The sequence below is a fragment of the Phyllobates terribilis genome, unplaced genomic scaffold (assembly GCF_046119375.1).
Source record: "Phyllobates terribilis strain yellow unplaced genomic scaffold, ASM4611937v1 Scaffold_2__4_contigs__length_985480577, whole genome shotgun sequence".
Lineage (NCBI taxonomy): Eukaryota > Metazoa > Chordata > Amphibia > Anura > Dendrobatidae > Phyllobates > Phyllobates terribilis.
In genome coordinates, this window is record NW_027362762.1 from 605,269,059 (window position 1) to 605,288,857 (window position 19,799).

General features: G+C 47.9%; 1 protein-coding gene across 1 annotated transcript in view; it reads right to left on the bottom strand.

Annotated features, from left to right (window-relative positions):
• LOC141252882 (tubby-related protein 1-like) overlaps positions 1-19,799 on the bottom strand; it is a 489,319-nt gene that overhangs the window by 85,111 nt on the left and 384,409 nt on the right. The window lies entirely within an intron of this gene.

Below are 19,799 nucleotides of genomic sequence, written 5' to 3' on the forward strand. Positions count from 1 at the left end.
CTTCCAAACGCACAACATGTTCACATCTCGCGCAGCAGTATGCACCCATAACCGGCTGTTCAAGGATTGCATAAATGTGGCAAGATCTACACTGGATAACATTGTCAATAATGGAGCTCATTTCCTAATGGGGATTGCACTAGACAGAAATATTAAGTAAAAAGAAATGTAAATAATTAATAAAATACAGACAGCAATTCAGTCCAAATTCCTCCCTTCCATCTCACTGTGGGTTGCTTACCCTTGCAAAAGTTTTGTTTTTTAAAATAGGGCTCTCATAACTAGTAATGAGCGAATATGTTCAAAATCCGATCTCCAAACTTAAATTTGACACGAATATGGCACATTCCGATTCGTGATCGGAAAGGCAATCATTTTAACTTAAATTTGGGAAAATTTGTAACATTCAGCGAATAAGTGTGGAAAATGATTGCGGAGCAACTACAGTGTTAACAGTTTAGCTAGCATAGTGCTTGTGTATGCTAAGTGGGGGGATGTGTTTGATGAGTAGAGGGGCTGGTGAGAGCTCAGAAGTGGTCAGAGGAGTGGCGCGCTTGTAATCTTTATTTTTTCTTCCTGTAACTTTAAGTAAGAAAGCACAGCTAGCCAATCAGAGCGCAGGAAGCATTCATATTCATACTGTCCAGACACAAAGGCTTCTGCCATTGGCTGCTGAAATCACATGTCCTCTTTATATAAAGAGTGGCCATGTTCCCTCAGCGCCATTTTATGCAAGTCATTGGTGATAGACGCTGCTGCTGAGTGTGCTCCTGTTTAATAAGAGATATTAGCTAGATAGGCGATTTGTTTTGAAGTCAGATAGTTTAGATAAGTATATAGAAAAAGTAAAATCCGGTGCCACAAGCGATAAAGCCTTTATTCCAAAAATTAAAAATCACATGTCCCTAGGAGGGGAGCAACTGGACGCGTTTCGAGGACACAGTCACTTAATCGTCAGTATACAAATGAATTAAAAAACAACACATTTATAATAAAAACTGTGACCACCCCTAAACATGTGTGATAGATTAGTATACACATTAGGATATTAACTCCTACTTAGACAAGATTTACGTGCAACAAATTCTCATAGAATATACAGACATAGACTTTGGAAAAAGACAAAAAAAAAAAAAAACTTTTATGTAAATAATTTGCCATATGAATGCACAGAACAAAACATGCATATAATATTATAAATGCAAGTATATATATATATAATTCAATAAAAAAACATTAAATCTGATCTGTAATTCATACCTTGCGGTATCCATGCATTTAATTTCAATTTCCACAATTTTTCTTTGTTATGGAGCATTTTCTCCCAATTACCGCCACGATGGGGACGTGGTACTCTCTCTATGCCTCTAATATTTAATGTACTTATATTGCCCGCATGTACCTCCCTGAAATGTTTGGAAAGACCTGATAACCTGATGGATTTTGAGGCAGTGTTTGCTCCTGTAATATGTTCTGATATTCTCGCCTTAAGGGCTCTGGTAGTACAGCCTATATAATATTTTGAACAGCTGACACAAGTTGCCATATAGACAACATGGGAGGTGTTACAATTTATATAAGACTCTATGTCATATTTTCTACCTGTATGTAAATCAGAGAAACTTGGACCCACAGCGACATGTTTGCACATACAGCATCTATTTTCACCACATTTATGCATGCCGACATATTTCAGCCAGGTGGGACTTTGTACTTTATTATCCAAAAATACGCTGGGTGACAACATATTGCGTAGATCCTGACCTTTCCTTGAAACCATGCTACAACCTTCTTCCAATATATTAGACCACCGAAACCCCTGGAGGACTACAGGTCCCAGGTTCACCAAATGCTGATTACAGTACCAGGCCTAGAAGTCACGGAGGCCCCAGCAACCAGGAGAGTGATCTCCAGGAGAAGGCCCTACCACCAGGTCAGCAGGTGCAAAGAGAGACAGTAACCAAGCTAGGTCTAGTTCCAGGCAGGCCAGAAGCTTAACGAGTAGAGCCACAGATCAGGAGGCCCTATACCCGCTCACTGGGGAGAGTCCAAAAGTACGCCCTTCATCCGGAGTACCCTGGACCGTGCCGGCATCATCACCAGTAAAGGTACTGAAAATTACCCCCGTTTGAGTGTCTGTCTTTCCTCCGGGACCGTCCTGCCGTCTCTCCTCAGCATCCACCATTAACCCCTACACTGCCCTGGAGCTAGCTTTACCTGTGGAGAGCCACACTATCCCTGCTGCCGTAACACCAGCTCCAGAGGACTGCTCCGCAGCGGCGGCACCCTTTTGCCGCATTCCACAGGTGGCGTCACAAACTTTCTAAATCCCCTATAAATTCCCCTTTTTGTTGACTGCCCTGGGTCATGGACCGGCTCAGCCACCATGATATCCTCCATACCGGCATCCATTGGCCCGGCACCGGGTGCCCCATGGCCCAGGTGGCGTGTCACAACTGATCCCACACTTGGACAATCTGAAGAGCTGTTCACTTTTCCATTTATAGATTCGGGCCTCTCGCCCGGTCCACTTGAAGTGCAGCAAGAGGATATCGTGCGGCGCCCCTGAGGGTTAAGTCGCCACAGAGGTACTGCATCTCACCCAAAGGTGTGGTATCCCACTCTCAGGTAAGGATAGAGTGCTGCCCGGGACCCTAACACCTGCATCCAACACATCCGCTTCAGTAGGGCAGGGCGAGATTGCTCCTAAAGGAGAGCACAGTCCCTGGTCCCTGGCTGGAGTGGAGGGGAACCAAGTGAGAGGGAACCATATATATAGGGTGTGGGTGGAGGAAGAAGATCAGGGGAGCACTTGTGAAGGAGTGATATAAAAGAGGGAACCATCTTGTAAAGACAAGCCAGTCTGAGAGGAGGAGTGGAGGGAGCAGGGGCTCTGCACGAGCTCTGCTCCAGAGTGGGCCTAGCAGAGAGGACCAAGAGTGAGGAGAGGAGCAGGAAGGAAGGCTCCAGGAGGAACGAGGGGATCCTAGGGTTACGGGCAGTGCTGGAGGCCACCCGTACGCCCGAATCTACCAGCTGTGGAAGGATCAAGCCGCAGAGGGGACCGGCCCCCTAAACTAGTGGAGAACTACAAGGCTCAGCTAGAAACCGGAGGCTTCTATACTTTTAGGGTGAAGTTGCCACAGCCACAATTGCATCGCCGTGAAGATGGTCACAGAGGGTCCAGGGGACTGCAGGTCAGCCGACAAGACCCGAGGTTACCGGATTGGGACACTGATTGTGAGGCGCAGGGCAGGAGGGTGAGAGCGAGCGCAGGAAGACGACTGAGGAAGGCACATAGAACGGGGTCCTGTCAGGCACTCTTGAACTACCTGAGGGATTGCTGAACCCCTTGCCTGGTGAACGCAGCGCAATGTGGGAGGCAGTAACCTGTACAGTGAAACCTGAGGAACTTAACAACTGTGAGTAAACTCTGAAGACTGCACCCCACTGTCTCTGTGAATTACTGCTGCGCCATCACTCCCTTGACTCCCTTGACTACACTGCACTACAACGCCCAGCAACATCTACAACATCTACCCAGCCCTGGAGCTAAGCTCTACCTGTGGAGGGCTAAACCAACCCTGCTGCATTTACATCAGCTCCAGAGGATCTGCTCCGCAGTGGCGGCTCCACATAGCCACATACCACAGGTGGCAATCCCCTGTAAATATATACCCTTTTGATTAACTGCCCTGGGTCATGGACCAGGTCACCGCCACTGTGACATCTCCCCTAGCAAAGACCGGCCCGGCACCGAGTACCCCACGGCCCAGGGGGCGCGTCAATCACATGTAGCGATGACCAAATATTTAAGCAGCCACGGTCACACGAAGGTGACGGTGGGAAAGTGTCACAAGTGGTGGACAATGATGAGGCACGATTGTCAGAAAGTCAGGAGGAGGACCAGGGAGTGGAAGTAGAAGACGAAGTGGTGAATGATATAGTAACTGACCCATCCTGGCAGGAGGACATGCAGAGTGAGGACAGCAGCACACAGGGGGAGAGAAGCAGAGTACCCCAACAGGCAGGAAGAAGTGTGGTGGCCACAGACAGAAGGACCCCGTAACACCAACACGAAAGAAGTTGCCAGTACAACTGTTAGGTCTTCCCGAGTCTGCTTGTTTTTTAAAGACTCTGTCAATAACCCCAAAAAGGCCATTTGCACCACCTTCCAGGCCAGCATCAGCAGGGATGGCAAAACGACCAGCCTGACCACCACCAGCATGATCAGGAACATAGCAGCAAAGCACCCGACTTTGTAGGCTGAACGCCAGGGTCCAGGAACAGTGTCTGCGGGTGGCATCATTGCTTCTTCCGCTGTAGTACATGCAAGCCAATCCCCTGGCCATGGTGCTTCCTGCCTTACACCTGTCGTTGCACACTCTCAAGTAGCAGCATCAGGAAGCACGTCCATGTCCTTGTCCCAGAGCAGCATTCAGTTGTCCATACCCCAGTCCTTGGAACGCAAGCGTAAATACGCAGCCAGCGCCCCACAGGCCACACTACTAAATTCTCACATTTCAAGACTGCTTGAGCTCGAAATGTTGCCTTTTAGGCTCATTGAGATGAAAGCATTCCGCAACCTGATGGCGGCAGTCGTCCCTCAGTTCTCTGTCCCCAGCCGCCACTATTTCTCCCAGTGTGCAGTCCCCACATTACACAAGCACGTGTCCCAAAACATTAGCCGTGCCCTCAACAACGCAGTTAGCAGGAAAGTCCACCTAACCACGGATACGTGGACAAGTGCTTGTTGGCAGGCATGGTACATCTCGCTGACGGCACAGTGGGTTAACATAGTGGAGGCCGGGACCCAGTCGGACCTTGGGACGGAACACGCCCTCCCGACGCCAAGGATTGTGGGCCCTAGGTCAATCAGGGTTGCCCCCACAGTCTACAGCTCCTGCACCTCATCCTCCTCAGCCCTCTCCTCCTCTTCAGCATCCATCTCCAAAATGACAACATCAGTCACAAGCTGGAAGCACTGCCTCACTGCCTCAGCCAAGCGGCAACAGGCTGTGCTTAAGCTAATATGCTTAGGTGACAAACCGCACAATGCTGAGGAGTTGTGAACAGCTCTGAAACAACAGGCAGATCTGTGGCTCACACCGCTGAACCTACAGCCAGGCATGGTTGTGTGTGACAATAGCCGGAACCTGGTGGCGGCTCTGAGGTGAGGTGAGCTCACACACATACCATTCCTGGCCCATGTGCTTAACCTTGTGGTTCAGTGGTTTCTTAAAACCTACCCGGAGCTGCCGGATCAGCTTCTTAAAGTACGTCGCCTGTGTGCCCATTTTAGAAAGTCACCTTCAGCTTCTGCCGCCCTTGCTGTGTTTCAGCAGCGTTTGCAGCTTCCGGCTCACAGACTGGTGTGTGATGTCCCCACGCATTGGAACTCTACACTGCAGATGTTGCGAAGGATTTGTGAGCAGAAGAGGGCAGTTGTTGAGTACCAGCATCAACAAGGCCGTCGGTATTCAGTTCAGACTCCACACATAAGACCTCAGGAGTGGACATGGATGTCAGACATATGTACCATCCTCCAAAACTTTGAGAACTCCACCAAGATGGTGAGCGGCGACAACGCCATAATTAGCATCACCATCCCGCTTCCCTCTCTTCTGAAACGCTCTCTGCTCACAATCAAAGAGGATACATTGCAGGCGGAGCACGATGAGATGGAGCAAGGAACCATACAGGGTGATTACACACAGCCCAGCCTTATCTCATCCCAATGTGGATTGGGTGACAATAAAGAAGAGAAGGAGGAGGAAGAACAGGAGCTAGTTTCATGCGCTATAGATGGTTTTACCTGCACAACTGTCATACCGTCTGTTCAGTGTGGATGGCCAGAGGACAGAGAGAAGGAGGAGGAGAGCATGGTCAGTCATTCACTTGGTGAGGACATGGAAGTCTTGCCTGTTAGTGGTCTGGCACGCATGGCTCAAAATTTTGGGCTACAGTCATTACTGGTTGGTGACACTTCTAGACCCATGCTACAAGGAGAACTTTATATCTCTTATTCCTGAGGCGGACAGGTCTACAAAAATGCGGCTCTACCAGAAGGCCCTTTTTGCAGAACTATTAAAAAAAATTCCCATCTGAAAACTCTGGCAGCAGAGGGCACATTTCATTGAAAAACCAAGGAGTACACACAAGAGAGACACAACTTCAATCCAGCAGAGGCAGGGGAACACTATCAAAGTTCTGGGAGAATTTTCTCAGCCCCTCCCATCGCACAAGCCCAGAGGCGCGGGGTACTCTCACAAGGAGTGCAAAGTTTGGGAAGATGCTGAGGGAGTACCTAGCCGACCGTACCAACGTCCTCCGTGATTCCTCTGTGCCTTATAATTATTGGGTATGCAAGCTGTATACGTGGAATGAACTTGCTCTGTACGCCTTGGAGGTCCTGGCCTGCCCTGCCGCCAGTGTTTTATCAGAGCGGGTTTTTAGTGCCGCTGGTGGAATTATAACTGATGAGCACATCTGCCTGTCAACTTAAAATGCTGACAGGCTGACTTTTATAAAAATGAACAAGGGCTGGATTGCCTCAGACTTCTCAACACCACCGAATGATAGCAGCGTAACAAACTCAAATCCAGTGTCTTTTCATCGGAGGTGTATTCCAATGCACCTTTTCACACCCAGACATGGGTATAAGCTTCCTGATTTTGGATATTTGCTCTTGTCCTCCTCCTTCTCCTCATCCTCCACCACCATATCACCAGGTGACCGTGGTTCGTGATGCAACACCCACATAATTTTTTTAAAGGGTGTTTATGATGCACGTAAAAAAAAAACATTTTATACAGTATGTTCACGTATACCCCCCAGGGGTTAATATTTGTCAGCCCATACACTTAGTGCATGTCCATTACAACTATAGGAGGCCCGCTTCTTTCTAACGGGAAGATTGTTTTTAGGAGGCTCTCTGACCTCCACGTCTCTTCCAAGGGGCATTGGAGTGCCTCCAAATTTTTGGCAACCCTTGCATTCACTTCATAGGTCAACACAACACTTCCTAATAATGGGAACATTGTTTTGAGGAGGCCCTCCTCTAAGTCTCTTCAAAGGGGTATTGGGGTGCATCCAAATTTTGGGCAGCCCTGGCACTCACTGCATTCACAATAACAGTTTAGGAAAACCACTCTTTAGTAATGGGAACAATAAAACATAGCCGGCTGATGGCTCTCTAAGAAGAGTGAGGGCCGACTACTGGCCCTTTAAGAATAGTAAGGGGCGCCTGATGGCCTTATAAAAATAGGCTGTGACTTTCAGAGTCACTCTTTCATAAATGAAACACGATATGTCTGATGATATCTCACACACCACATGGCCAGATAAGGTTGTAAAATGTTAAAATGACATTTTCTGGTGAATGCATTTGTCACGGTTGAAAGCAATGCAAAAGTGAAAAAACGCATCAAAAACGCTACGTGTAAACATAGCCCAAGGTGTGGAGGAGCATTTTTGTTTTTAGTTTTTTATTTTGCTTTATATACAAGTCATTACCCTGGAAAGGATGTTCCTTACATATTTCTCAGGAAAATCCATTTTGGTTTAGTTTTGGTATGTTTTATTGTGAGTCCATAAAAGTGGCGTAATACCTCTGACAACGTTGTTGACAGATGTGACCTAGGAGTCAGAAATGCTTCCAAGGGTCTTCCCCATGCTGTCCCCATGTCATTTTAGCACTGTTCCCATCAATTTGGGCAATTTTTAGGCCCTCTGCAGACCGCCCGGGGGGAGCCACCTGAAAAATTCTCGCGTTTCCCATAGACTTACAGTACATTGGGCTCGTTGCTCGGGTCGAGCTCCTGAGTATTCCAATGTGCTCGACCCGAGCATCGAGAACACGAGCATTTTAGTGCTCGCTCATCACTATTGTTTATTAGTTAGTGTAGGTATTCCACAAGATTCTCTACATATCCATCTCAACTAACAGTCCTTCTGAGGACTAATCCAGCTGCAGAAATATTAGTGCTAGGCAGGCAGGCAGGGTATACAGCAGACTGCACTGCATATAGCACAAGAGCCTCTATTCCAGTTCTGTCTGCTGGTGCTTTTACAGATATTTGTAGAAATAGCCCCAGGTATCAGGGGCCAGGAATAACTTTTTCTTTTTTTTTTTTAATCCTGATTATTTGCTTAAAAAACAATCCAGAGAACACTTTTTTTCTGTGCCATTTGCTTCTTGGCACTGCAGAATACAGTCAGGTCCTTTCCATATTACAGCGCTAAAAATCCAGCCATTTAAAACTGTGGTTTGTCCGTCACATGGATCACATATAGTTGCGCTGAAAATTCTGCCAATTCTAGCCTCCATTAAAATTTTGTTTCGGTGTGTCAGTGAAGTTATTGACACCAGTTTGCTGTTAAAAATAGTTACCTACAGGCGAGGTATTAAAACTGTGGTTTGTCCATCACAAGGATCACATATAAGTTCGCTCCAAATTCAGCCATTTGTAGTGAGTGTGGAAGATATTGTCCTCCATTTAAAATGGGCAAGGCGCGTGGCAAGGGATGGGGAACTGGACGTGATAGTGATGGTGCAAGTTGAAATTGTGCCACAACAAACACCCACATCTTCTCTCGCCTGACCTCCTGTCTCAGTTAATAGGGGACCACAGCACAACACTATTGAACCCAGATCAGTGTAAAAGGGTTGTTGCTTGGATAGCGGATAATGCTTCCAGTCACTTTGCCACCACCTCCACCCTGTCTTCCACACGGTCAAGTCTCAGTAGCCGTGAGTCTGGACCGCATATTCCTCACCCTGATTCTCCTTCCTCCCACCATGCCAAGTGCCCAGAGACAACTGATCCCACACTTGGACACTCCGAAGAGCTGTTCACTTTTGCATTTATAGATTCGGGCCTCTCGTATGGTCCACTTGAAATGGGGCAAGAGGAGATCGCGTGTAGCGATGCCCAAATATTTAATCAGCCACGGTCATACGAAGGCGACAGTGGGAAAGTGTCACAAGAGGTGCACGATGATTAGACACAATTGCCAGAAAGTCAGGAAGAGGACCAGGGTGTGGAAGTGGAAGACGAGGTGGTGGATGATATCGTAACTGACCCAACTTGGCAGGAGGACATGCAGAGCGAGGACAGCAGCACACAAGGGGAGGGAGGCACAGCACCCTAACAGGCAGGAAGAAGCAGTGTGGTGACCGCAGACAGAAGGCGGGCAACCATTCCCCGTAACACCAACATGACGGAAGTTGCCAGTACAACTGTTAGGTCTTCACGAGTCTGGTTGTTTTTTAAAGACTCTGCTAATAACCCTAAAAAGGCCATTTGCACCACCTGCCAGTCCAGCATCAGCAGAGGTAGCAAAAATACTAGCCAGACCACCACAAGCATGATCCAACACATGACAGCAAAGCACCCGACTTTGTGGCCTGAACCCTAGGGTCCAGGAACAGTGTCTGCATGTGACACCACTGCTTCTTTCGCTGTTGTTCGTGCAATCCAATCCCCTGTCCATAGTGCATGGGAAGATGCCTCCTGCCCTGCACCTGTTGTTGCACCTGTCTCAACTAGCACCATCAGCAAGAACGTCCTTGTCCCAGCGCAGCATTCAGTTATACATACCCCAGTCCTTGGAACGCAAGCGCAAATATGCAGCCAACTACCCACAGGCCACACTACTAAATTCCCACATTTCGCGACTGCTTGCACTCAAAATGTTGCCTTTTAGGCTCGTGGAGACGGAAGCTTTCCGCAACATGATGGCGGTGGCCGTCACTTGGTACTTGGTACCCAGCTCCTACTATTTCTCTTGGTGTGCCGTCCCCGCATTACACAAGCACGTATCACACAACATTAGCCATGCCTTCAACAAAGCAGTTACTGGGAAAGTCCACCTAAGTGCTCGTGGGCAGGGATGGTACATCTCAGTGACGGCACACTGGGTTAACATGGTGGAAGCCAGGACCCAGATGGACCTTGGGACAGAACACATATTCCCAAAGCTGAGGATTGTGGGCCCTAGGTCAATCAGGGTTGCCCCTACAGTCTACAGCTCCTGCACCTCATCCTCCTCAGCCTCCTCCTCCTCTTCAGCCTCAATCTCCTCCTCCTCTTCAGCCTCAATCTCCGAAATGACCACATTAGTCACAAACTGGAAGCACTGCAACACTGCCTCAGCCATGCAGCAACAGGCTGTGCTGAAGCTGTGCTGAAGCTTAACAGGGAAAAATGCAAAGTACTACATCTGGGCAATAAAAATGAAAAAAGCATATACAGAATGGGAGGAATAGAGCTAAGCAACAGTACATGTGAAAAAGACTTAGGTATACTAATAGATCATAGACTGAACATGAGTCAACAGTGTGGTGCAGCAGCAAAAAAGGCAAATACAATTCTGGGATGTATTAACAGAAGCATACAGTCTAGATCACGTGAAGTCATTATCGGTCTTTACTCCTCTTTGGTCAGACCTCATCTGGAATACTGTGTACAGTTTTGGGCACCACATTTTAAAAAAGACATAGACAAACTGGAGCAAGTTCAGAGAAGAGCGACCAGAATGGTGACTGGTCTGCAAACCATGTCCTATGAGGAACGGTTGCAGGATTTGGGAATGTTTAGCTTGCAAAAAAGAAGACTGAGAGGAGACTTAATAGCTGTCTACAAATATGTCAAGGGCTGTCACATTGTAGAAGGATCATCTTTATTCTCATTTGCACAAGGAAAGACTAGAAGCAATGGGATGAAACTAAATGGGAGGAGACACAGATTAGATATTAGAAAAAACTTTTTGACAGTTAGGGTGATTAATGAGTGGAACAGGCTGCCACGAGAGGTGGTGAGTTCCCCTTCAATGGACGTCTTCAAACAGAGGCTGGACAGACATCTATCTGAGATGATCTAGTGAATCCTGCTTTGAGCAGGGGGTTGGACCAGATGACCCAGAAGGTCCCTTCCAACTCTACCATTCTATGATTCTATGATTAATATGCTTAGGTGACAAACCGCACAATGCTGAAGAGTTGTGGACAGCTCTGAAAGAGCAGGCAGATCTGTGGCTCACACCGCTGAACCTACAGCCTGTCATGGTCGTGTATGACAAAGACCAGAACCTGGTGGCGGCTCTGAAGCGAGATGAGCTCACACATATACCATGCCTGGCTCATGTGCTTAACCTCATGGTTCAGCGGTTTCTCAAAAACTACCCGGAGCTGCCGGATCTACTTATCAAAGTATGCTGCCTGTGTGCCCGTTTTACAAAGTCAGCTACAGCTTCCGCAGCCCTTGCTAAGCTTCAACAGCATTTGCAGCTTCCGGCTCACTGACTGATGTGTGATGTCACCACGCGTTGGAACTCTACACTGTAGATGTTGGGAAGGATTGGTGAGCAGAAGAGGGCAATTGTTGACTGTCAGCATCATCTCAGCCATCGGCATTCAGTTCAGACTCCACTCATAAGACCTCAGGAGTGGACATGGATGTCATGCATATGTACCATCCTCCAAAACTTTGAGGACTCCAACAAGATCGTGAGCGGCGTTGACGCCATAATTAGCATCACCATCCCACTTCTCTGTCTTCTGAAATGCTGTTTGCTCACAATCAAAGAGGATGCATTGCAGGCGGAGCACAATGAGATGGAGCAAGGAACCATACAGGGTGATTACACACAGCCAAGCCTCATCTCATCCCAATGTGGATTGGGTGACAATGAGGAAGAGGAGGAGGAGGAAGGACAGGAGCTAGTTTCATGCACTATGGATGGTACTACCTTCACAGCTGTCATACCGTCTGTTCAGAGTGGAGGGCCAGAGGACAGAGAGGTGGAGGAGGAGATCATGGTCAGTCATCCTCTTGGTGAGGACACAGAAGTCTTACCTGTTAGTAGCCTGGCACGCATGGCTGAGTTTTTGTTACACTGCCTTTCCCATGAACCTCGCGTTCTCAAAATTTTGGGTGACAGTCATTACTGGTTGGTGACACTTCTAGACCCATGCTACAAGGAGAACTATTTATCTCTTATTCCTGAGGCGAACAGGTCTACAAAAATTGTGCTAAACCAGAAGGCCCTTGTTGCTGAACTACTAAAAAAATTCCATCTGAAAACGCTGGCGCCAGAGGGCACAGTTTTTTGGACAACTAAGGAGTACAGGAGAGAGAGACACAACTTCAATCCAGCAGAGGCAGGCGAACACTGTCAAAGTTCTGGGAGAGTTTTCTCAGACCCTCCCATCGCACAGGCCCTGAGGCACGGGGTACTCTCACAAGGAGTGCAAAGTTTGGGAAGATGCTGAGGACCATGCTGACCGTACCAACGTCATCCGTGATTCCTCTGTGTCTTATAATTATTTTGTATCCAGCTGGATATGTGGAATGAACTGGCTCTCTAGGCCTTGGAGGTCCTGGCCTGCCCTGCCGCCAGCGTTTTGTCAGAGCGGGTTTTTAGTGCCGCTGGTGCTATTATAACTGATAAGCGCATCTGCCTGTCAACTGAAAATGCTGACAGGATGACTCTTATAAAAATGAACAATGGATGGATTGGGCCAGACTTCTCAACACCACCGAATGATAGCAGCGTAACAAACTCAAATCCAGTGTCTTTTCTTAGGATGTGTGTTCCCATGCACCTTTTCACACCCACACATGGGTATACGCTTCCTGATTTTGGCTATTTGCTCTTGTCCTCCTTCTTCTCCTCATCCTCCACCACCATATCACTAGGGTGACCGTGGTCCATGATGCAACACCCACATAATTTTTTAAAGGGTGTTTATGATGCCCATAAAAATTTTTTTTAAAACAGTATGTTCATGTATAACCTGTAGCATACCTGGCGGCGTCCTTGCATAGTGGTCCATCTCCCACTGTGCAAAAGCGCGCACTTGATCTCCAGTCCAGAGTGTCTCTCTGGCTTCCCTCCATGCTGTCTGTTTGTGTCTGTTTCTGCTGCTTAAGGGCGGTGCCTGATCACTTCCTGCTTTTTGTACCTGCTGCAGGCACACCCCTTGTGCGTCCTCAGCCTATTGCTGTCTGTCACCTGGTATTTAACCCAGCTCCTCCCAGGAAACCCTGCCTGAGCATTGTGTTCTGTCAGTTGGCTTCTGTCGCTGTCGTGCCAGGTCCTTTCCTGTTCCCTGCCTTCAGTATCAGTTCCCATGCCTGAACTGTGTCCTGTCTGTACTATCTTCTTGCCCGTTGTCTTCTGCCTATCCTGGAGGCTGTATTTCCAGGCCCGTGTGAACACGCTCTTAGCCTGTTCTTTCCGCCTTCTAGGGGCCGCATACCTAGACCCGTTCTTGTATCTTGCCTGTTCCTGTCTGAACACGCTCCTAGCCGGTTCGTTCCGCCTTCTAGGGGCCGCATACCTAGACCCGCTCCTGTATCTTGCTGCTTTGTCTGTTCTTGTCTGAATACTCTCCTAGCCTGTTTCCTCTTTTTCTCTATGTCCGTACCTTCCCTTTTTCTGCAGAGTCTGAACTCGTACCTAACTCATGCTCGTTGTCACTGTACTTCCGTTTGTGAGTTTGTGGTCCACTCGCTACTTCACTGCAAGTACCCTGTGGGTATCTGGTTCTGCCTTTCCCTTCCTGTCTGTTCCGTGTGTACTGAGCCCTGTCCCCCCTGCTCTGCCTTGCTCACCGCTTCGGCGGTTCTAGCCTGCTCTGCCTTGCTCACTGCTCCGGCAGTCTCGCTCCACTCTGACCCTTTGCTCACTGCTCCGGCAGTCTTGATCCGCTCTGACCCTTTGCTCACTGCTCCAGCAGTCTCGCTCAGCTCTGACCCTTTGCTCACTGCTCCGGCAGTCTTGCTCCACTCTGACCCTTTGCTCACTGCTCCGGAAGTCTCGCTCTGCTCTGACTCCTTGCTCACTGCTCCGGCAGTCTCGCTCTGCTCCTCTCTCGCTCACCGCTCCAGGCGGCCTTGTCCTGCTACTCTCTCGCTCACCGCTCCAGGCGGCCTTGTTCTGCTCTTCTCGCTCACCGCTCCAGGCGGTCTCGTCTTGTTCTGCTCTTGCTCGCCACTCTGGGCAGCCTCACTCTGCTGTTTGTCCACCGCGTCTGTGGTTCTGTTCCTGAGTCCCAGTCTGTACTGGGTCCTATCCACTCGGTGCTCCAACCTGTCGTACCTGCCAGTACCTCCCTGCCTGCATACCAGTCGTGCTTACCAGCATCCGCCAGTCTGCATACCAGCCGTGTCTGCCTATACCCAGCAGTCTGTGTGCCAGCCTAACCTGCCTGTTCCTGTATTCCCCTGTGTGGGTCAACAGCCGTGTCCGGGGTCTGTCCTGGAGTAGCACCTGGTCCCTCTGCTCGGTTCCTCCTTGGTGCACTGGCGTCGTATGCCGTCGTGCACCCTGGTCGGATCGGGTGGATACTTAGTTACGCCCCTCCAGGCATTCACTCTCCGGCACGGTCCAGTGGAATCACTACATATACTCGCACACGCCACTCAGCCCGGGAGTTTCCCATAGACTTACATTGGGCTCGTTGCTCGGGTCGAGCACCCGAGTTTTCCAATTTGCTTGACCTGAGCAACAAGTATTTTAGTGCTCATTCATCACTAGTGAAAACTTATTATTTAGTGATCACTATTAGCCAAGTGACCCCCTACTCGTATATTTTATATGCGGTCTGGCCTGTTGGTTAATATTAGGTCTAGCAGTGCCCCCCTTCTTGTTGGGTCCTGAACCAGTTGTGAAAGGTAATTGTCTCTCATAGTTGTCAAAAACCTATTACCTTTGCTTGAACTACAGGTTTCTGTTTCCCAATGTATTTCAGGGTAGTTGAACTACCCCATAATAATGACTTCTTGAGTCGCTGCTTCATCTATTTGCTTTATGAGTAAAGATGAGCGGTGTTCGACTCGAACTGTTCGTCAATCTCAAATTCGAGCTGTTTTGGGCGGTGTTCGAGCCGTTCGACGAACCTGATCGATTTGCAAAAAATCCGGCTGTTCGAGGGTATGTTCGATAACTGTTCGTGCACCAAAACCGTAACTGAATTTTTTCACAGCAATACTGTTAATCAATGTTAATAGACAGGTTCAGTGTAGAGTGGGCGGGGGGAGGGGCAGGGGATGGATCTCTGCAGAAATAATGCCGATCTCCATTTTTTTTTCTTTGCCGCATTTACAGTGGGGAGGTGCAGTCTATCAGCCTATCAGCAGCACACACACGCAGTGAAGTGCTTTTTTTTCACACAATCAAGGGCATGTGTCATCGACTGTGTATGTCACATGTCCTTGCCCTATAAGACTCAGCCATTTTCCCCGTCGCCACCATTTTCTCACTGCTGCAGCAGAGTGTTAGACGGCACCGCTGCTGCTGTGGGCTCTATACTATGTAACTGTGTGAATTGCAAGCGAATTTGCTGTTAAATAGACAGATAGGTTTAGGGAGTATGGACATTGTTATTGCAGCCCTTTTGAGGGCTAGGTTACAGCAGCTCCTAGCACTTTTTGCCAGGCAGGTCTGTGTCAGTGCTGTGCAAGTGTTTTTCACAGCATTTGGCTAAATCTAGCTAAGCCAATCCTTTTGGGCCTCTAGCAGTGTGTGTTAGTCAGTGGAGTACCCTATCTGTGTTGCAAGCTACACCACCTGTGTACCTAATACCATTTTTTTACTGCACCTAGCCAAGTAAAACCTTTTGGGCATAGTAGCAGTGTATATTACTCATTGGAGTAGCCCATCTGTTCCAAGCTACACCATCTTTGTATTTAATAATTTTTTTTACTGCATCTAGCCCAGTAAAACCTTTTGGGCATAGTAGCAGTGTCTGTTACTCATTGGAGTAGCCCATCTGTACCAAGCTACACCATCTTTGTATTTAATAGCTATTTTTTACTGCATCTAGCCCAGTAAATACTCTTGGGCCTGTATCAGTGTCTATCACTCATTGTAGTAGCCCATCTGTACCAAGCTACACCACCTTTGTATTTAATAACAATTTTTTACTGCATCTAGCAAAGTAAAACCTTTTGGGCATAGTAGCAGTGTCGGTTACTCATTGTAGTAGCCCATCTGTACCAATCTACACCAACTTTGTATTTAATAATTTTTTACTGCACCTAGCCCAGTAAATACTTTTGGGCCTGTAGCAGTGTGTGTTACTCATTGTAGTAGCCCATCTGTACCAAGCTACACCACCTTTGTATTTAATAACAATTTTTTACTGCATCTAGCCAAGTAAAACCTTTAGGGCCTGTAGCAGTGTCTGTTACTCATTGGAGTAGCCCATCCGTACAGATATGCAGCGATACTAAATAACCAATGGTGCACAAGCTTATGGCCTCCGTATTGGGCAGAACAAGTGCTGACAAAAAAACAGACACTCCTGGACCTCTTCCCAATAGTGGTAGCAATAGAAATATGGGGCACGCGCCTGGCTAACAAAAATATACGCTTCATAACAAAAAACACCAGCCTAGCGCACTGCATTAAAAGATGGCATCATCGTCTCTCCCAGTGCTAGGCCTACTACGCCGGCTAGCATTCCTGTGCCTAAAACACAATGTATGGGTCCGCGCTAGCCACGATGCTGAGGGGTCTAACGCTGCTGCTAACGCTTTATCACAATTCAATCGTCAGATTTTCACAGAGCTCCTCCCCAACGCCCACCCATCGGGCAACAGTTGCCCACCCTCCCTATGGGATCTAGTGGCGAATAATTGATGCCATTAATCAGAGCGTCAGTTGCCCCGTCGACATGGCAAGCATACGGTAAGGCATGGGAAGAGTGGACATGACTAGTAGCAGGCAGACGGGTTGACCAATGTGAACAAGCCAGATTACAAGTCACCATAGAATGTCTCCACCAGCAAATGATGGGGGGCATATCAGGGGCGTCAGCGCAGCGGTGTCTGACCGGAGTAGCATTTCACTTCCAACTACTGAATTGGGGAGATGTGACAAAGAGATTTATCATCAGACAATCCATAAAAGGGTGGAAAAGGGGTCAGCCAAGTCAGGAGTGTAGACGTCCCGTCCCGTGTCACTAAAACTGATTTCTCACATCATATCCCTAACACCATTAACATGACATTCACAATTTGAAGCAACACTACTGTCTACTGCATTTTCGATCGTCTTCTTCGGGGCGCTATGCATAAGCAAATTAGTCCCTCAATCCAAAATTACCACCAGTGGAGGCTTATTACACCAGGACGTAGTTATAGCCAATAATGCAATACGTCTACACATACGCAAATCGAAAACGGTTCCAGCGGGCAGGGGCACTTGGGTACTTTTACAACCCACAAACGGTACACTGAGTCGGGTAACAATAGTAAAAACATATATAACCATCCGATCACAAAGTAATTTCTTCCTATCACACATTGATGGAACGCCATTATCAAGATACCAGTTCCAAGCTATATTTAATAAATGCCTAATATCGTCAGGGAACCACCCCAAAGATTACGGGACACACTCATTCCGCATAGGCACGGCCACGGAAGCAGCAAGAGCAGGACTGTCAGAAACGGAAGTTCAGTGGATAGGAAGATGGCGATCCACGTGTTTGGCGATATACATAAGACCAGACTTGTTATCCTAACGTGGTTTGTTTCTTTTACAGGTGATGCTAAGCCAACAGTGTGGGTGATAGGCCACTCGTATATATATTGGGCAGAAAAAAGGGCGAAAGTCCGCCCAGGCGGGAGGAAATTAGAGTTTCATAACACATATTTCAACTTGAGAGGTATTAGAGACCTGCTATGGCCACAGGTACTAATGGAGGTAATCAAGGTAGGGAGAGAGGCAAGAGGTCCGGTCATCTTAGTTATACAGGCCGGGGGAAATGACCTAGGTCATCACAAGAGCGCATAACTAATGGCAATAATGAAACTAGACACTGAGCGCTTCAGAGAATTTTTCACAAAACTAACTATAGTATGGTCAGAAATTGTGCCGTTAGCGGTATGGCAAGGTGCGAGAAACATCACGGCCATCGAACGGACAAGGCGGGTAATAAATATTCGGATGGCAAAATTTAGAAGAGACAGAGGCGGTGTAGTGATACGACACCGACAACTGGAAGGAGATAAAGCAGGCCTCATACGGCCCGACGTGTTCACTTAATGGATATTGGACTGGACATATTCCTGTCAGGACTCCAGGATGGAGTGGAACAAGCGTTAAGAGTGATGGATAGGGGTCAGAGTCCTGCATACGAGTACGCAGGATCCTCCGTGGCCTGGAAATAGAAAGGACATGTTGGAGATTTACACTTGTTGGCCAACTTGCCGGTGTGGAGACACAGGGCATGCTGCAACAAGCTGAATTATTTTAGAAATAAAATGCCTTTCTAATGGAATGAGTATAAAGAGTTAATAAAGCTGTGAGCGATACTCACCCATCCAGTTGTAAAAGTTACATTATTGTATTGTCAAGGAAAGGGGAGCGGTAGGGGGGCTGAGCGTCTGGGTTTGGTTGGGGGTCCCCACAGTCTGCCTAGGCTAGATGCAGTTGAAAATTCTTATTAGATACACAGGCGGTACAGCTTGCTTTGCAGCTGGGCTACTACGCCCAAAGTATTGCCTAGGCTAGATGCATTTAAAAATTCTTATTAGATACATAGGTGGTCTAGCTTACTTCAGAGCTGGGCTACTACACTGACTAGCAGACACTGAAGCTTCGGAGCAGACCTCTGAGTAAACAGATCTTCAGACTCAACCATCTTTGTTACCCCAAGCCATAGTGTATGTAGTTTCTTACGGTTAAAAGGGGGGGCGACCCAACCCACCTGGAATTGACGATGCCAATGTCACGTAAAACACAGCAAGGGGACTCCAAAAAGAGTCTCCATTTTTTCCAAAAATTGTTCCACAGACACCACTTAAGTGGCATCAATTGCCCCAGAGTTGCTTAACACAGTTGGTGAGGTGATTTTACCAAATCCTCAAGCTTTTAGTCTCCCCAGGATGACACAGGGGTAGAAAAGTCCTTGCGGATCCATGATTTGTTCATCTTTATGAACGTGAGTCTGTCTACATTCTCAGTGGACAGCCGCGTGCGCTTATCTGTCAGCACACCACCAGCAGCGCTGAACACACTTTCAGAGAGAACGCTGGCTGCAGGGCATGACAAGATCTCCAAGGCGTGAGTGGCGAGCTCCGGCCATTTTTCCAGATTGGAAGCCCAAAATGAGCAAGGGTCCAGTGACACAGTCATGGCTTCGATGTTCACTTGGAGATACTCCTGTACCATCCTCTCTAGGCATTGACTATGTGTCAGACTTCTTGTCTCCTGTGGCCTTGCAAATGATGGTCTAAAAAAGTGGTGAAACGATTCCACAAAATTGCTGTTACCAGCAGATACTGTGTTACTGTTACTGTTTGAGTGATGAAGACTCGACATTCCCACGGTTGGCAAGTTAGAACTGTGAGATTCACTACGTGCACCACAGGTGTTTTGTGGAAAAGCACATGTAAGATTCTGCAACAGCCTCTGCTGATACTCCTGCGTGCGTGAATACCTTTCTATGGCAGGAATTATTTCAGCAAATTTACTTTTGTATCGGGTATCTAAGAGTGTGGCAACCCAGTAGTCAGGATTACTTCTAATTCTGACAATCCGAGGGTCATGTTGCAGGTAGTGCAGCAAGAAGGCACTCATGTGTCTTGCACATCCAGGAGGACCAAGTCCTTGTTGCGTTGGTAGCGAGGTAAGAATCATGCTTCCTTCCTCTGCCCTCTCCCCCCAATCTCGCACAACAGAAATGTGATCAAGGTCTCCCTCATCTGATGAGTCTTCCATGCCCATCGCCAGTTCGTCCTTCACTTCTTCCTCGGCTCCTGCACCTTCCTCAACAGTTTGGC